Raw genomic sequence first — 3,219 nt, 5'->3', positions numbered from 1 at the left:
GGCTGGTGTTTTTCCGGGCCGGCCGCTAGGAGCGCAGATTTAGTCAGGCTATAACACTGGCTAATGTGCGTAGGTGTTTACGTTTGATCCATGTGGAACCAAGACGCTCTGACTTAGAATTCTGCCAGGTCACCGATCTTGTGCCCTTGAAAGGCACTTTGTTGTAGCATGCATAGTCCAGTATTTGGCGGCCCTGCCCCTGGATCAAGAGGTTGGGAGTTCGAATCCCGGCTGTTGTCACTCTCCCGACATGCACGCTACTGGAAAGGGTGGCAGTCTGAAGACGAGACATGAAGCCGCGGTCCGTTTTTTATTGTGCTTGTGCTTGGTTTTCTGTCCCTGAACCATCAAACCATTCTTCCTGTGGTAAAAGTGAATTGATAGAAGGCCTTTACCTGTCTTTGTTGCCGTTGCGGAGTTGACGGACAGACTTGTTGTACCTGGCGTGGATTTCCAAGTGACCGTTGTTCCCGTGTGGTCTCCGAAGTTCTTGTCAAAGTTGTCCTTATGATTTTGGATCCATTTGTCCAGCTGGTTTGACCGTAGTTTCACTCCACGCATACGGGACTTCTCTTCATCTTCATAGTCAAAGGCCAAGGTTTCGTCCAGCGGAACTTTGGCGAGGTTGATATTCCATGACTTCGTCGTGGGAGTCTTACACTTGGGTGTCTTGGGCTCCGTCTCAGCTCCCATATTTCAATTCTAATCCTTCGTAAAAGATGTACAGAAAACTTCCTAAATTATAGAATGTATACCGCGTTAGGATATACTCACATATGCACTAAAATATCTTGCTCCGCATAGTACTATGGTACTCCAAATAAAATCACAAACGGAGAGCCAACGACGCGTGACCGCACTCGTCCGCCATCTTGGCGTTTGAAATACACTTCGGCGATCTGACACCATTATTTCTACCGTAGCGGGTCTAAAGCAAGACGCAAGATTCGGGGTATAAAATGTTGTCACAGTGGTAATACGCTATTTGAAACAGACCTATACAAAGTACATTTCTTTGGCGACGCTAGGGTGTACCGTTACCTCTCTAAATATGCCCAGAATGGAGTTAGTCACGAAAAGGAACTTAGCCACGGAGGGAGTTTGGGCATTCTCCCACGACAGCAAACTCGTCCCCAGGATAGTTCGCTCCTCTCAGCATATTTCGCGCCCTAGAAAACGCGTTCTCTTTCCCAGGACTCAAATACGTACATGTAACGCCCATGCCCGGGACCCCGCCGTGCCCACGGCCTGGATTTAATTATAGGACGCTGCGGAGGAGCGTGGTAAGGATTTATGCAAAATTCATCTGCCACCTGCCAGCTCAGGGAACTATTTTCCCAACTATTAATCTGTTTCTACAAAAAAACGATGTTGTAGTGCGTTACATAACTCTTACATCACAGGAAGATCTCCAAACTCATCACAAGATTGTCATGTTTATATATTTTTGGCTGACAAAGAAGGTGGGTGGTTTGAGGTGGTTTGATGTGTACCAAAGAAAAAAGCAGGATTGTAGGTTCATATAGACAACAATACAAAAAGACAAGAATTCTGAGATCTCATACCTCCATTCAAGTTTTTATCTGTCTCATTGACTATGGAAATAAGTTTGTAATTAGCATAATCTAGTTTAATTTATGGTTTTCTAAATTCAAATGACAATATTTTTCCTTTGAAATTCTTCCCCTTTGTCATACTTCATTTCAACATGTCCTAATTAATTACGCAAATGACCTCAACATTAACATAATATATACATAGTGGTGTTAACCTTCAAGTAACTTACACATGTCACAAGCTATAAAATTCCCATCATTCACCAATAAGGAGTCACAGAATTTTCACATTAATTATGCAAATCAGGTCATAATTTGCATAATTGGTATCTGTTGATGTTCTGCCACATATTGAATAGATTACATGTATGAATTTTAAAGTACTATTATATAAAACACTGTAATACAGAATTTCCTCCTTAATTATGCAAATTAAGCCCTTATTTGCATAATTTTCATTTAATTATGTACAACTCTCTCTCAGCTACCTACACACCAAAAATGATGAAAATACGTTGTTCCTATCTGGAGTTATTGGCTTTTAAAGTTTTCACCAGAAACTAACCTGCAGTTCCAGAACAAGCTGCTAGGGGGACCAAATTCACGCCAATTATTCCTGACAGGAAAAGCTATCTGTCACCAAAAAGTCAAGACCATAGCATGTTCAGAACAAAAGATACAAAAACCGGAAGTTCTGCTGCAGTACCAAGGTCATCCACCAGGAGGCCCAAATTTGACCTTTGTCTTCCTAAGACTTACCAGCATACCAAATATAATCACAATTCATAAAGGCGTTATGAAGTTCTGTTGAATACAAATGTGCGGAAACACAAACACACACACAAACACGCCAAAATGGCTATTTTCATTGATACGAATTAAGGCAAGGGTTTACATGTACTTCGTAAACTCATCCAACAAATACTAGTTATTTCTATATCTATTTCAATTCCCAAGAGTTAGCTAACAGTTTTATAATTTGGAAACACACTTTATAAGAAGTTACCATACCTATTTATATTTACAGAAGAGAACACTGTTTTTGCTCAGTTTCTTTTTCTTCTCCAAATAAGGTCAATGACCTGAACCAGACGGCCGTCAACATGATAACTAGTGTTGGGTTACATCATGTTACTGGTAGGGTGTAACAAGGAGCAGGAAAGACTGATTTTCAGAGTACAACGAAGAGCACTCCGGATCATCTCACTGGGGTGAGGTGCCTCCTCTGCCAACACTGAAGAAAAGGCGAGAGGTGGCGGCAGTGAAACTACTGAAGAACATGCTGGACGAGGGTCACCCCCTCCATGACCTGGTTCCCCCGGCCAGGACAACGGCCACTGGGAGGACCTTAAGAAATGGAACTGCACTCACAGTACCAGCGGCCCGTACAAAAAGACTGAAAAACTCTTTCTTACACAAGGCAATATGCCTGCACAACGTCAGTCCTTGCAGTAATGACTTTCAAGACTCTCTGGACTTTATTTCAGTGCCCATGTGTGGCTTTCTAATACGTTTGTTTGCGTGTCTGTATATGTATTGTAATGTTAATGTGTATTTGTTACCTCCATGAACAAGAGTTCTGAGATCTCATACCTCCATGAAATATGGGCTTGAATTGTCATAGTTCATTTCAACATGTCCTCATTAATTATGCAAATAACCT

General features: G+C 41.8%; 1 pseudogene; it reads right to left on the bottom strand.

The window, feature by feature from the left end:
* Positions 1-693, bottom strand: part of LOC109470030 — a 23,049-nt pseudogene extending 22,356 nt beyond the window's left edge.
* Between the last annotated feature and the right edge of the window lie 2,526 nt (positions 694-3,219).

This window comes from Branchiostoma belcheri, unplaced genomic scaffold (genome assembly GCF_001625305.1).
Source record: "Branchiostoma belcheri isolate BF01 breed outbred unplaced genomic scaffold, Haploidv18h27 scaffold217, whole genome shotgun sequence".
NCBI lineage: Eukaryota > Metazoa > Chordata > Leptocardii > Amphioxiformes > Branchiostomatidae > Branchiostoma > Branchiostoma belcheri.
The sequence above is the reverse complement of the archived record's forward strand: the minus strand, read 5'-3'. Positions and strand labels throughout refer to the sequence as shown.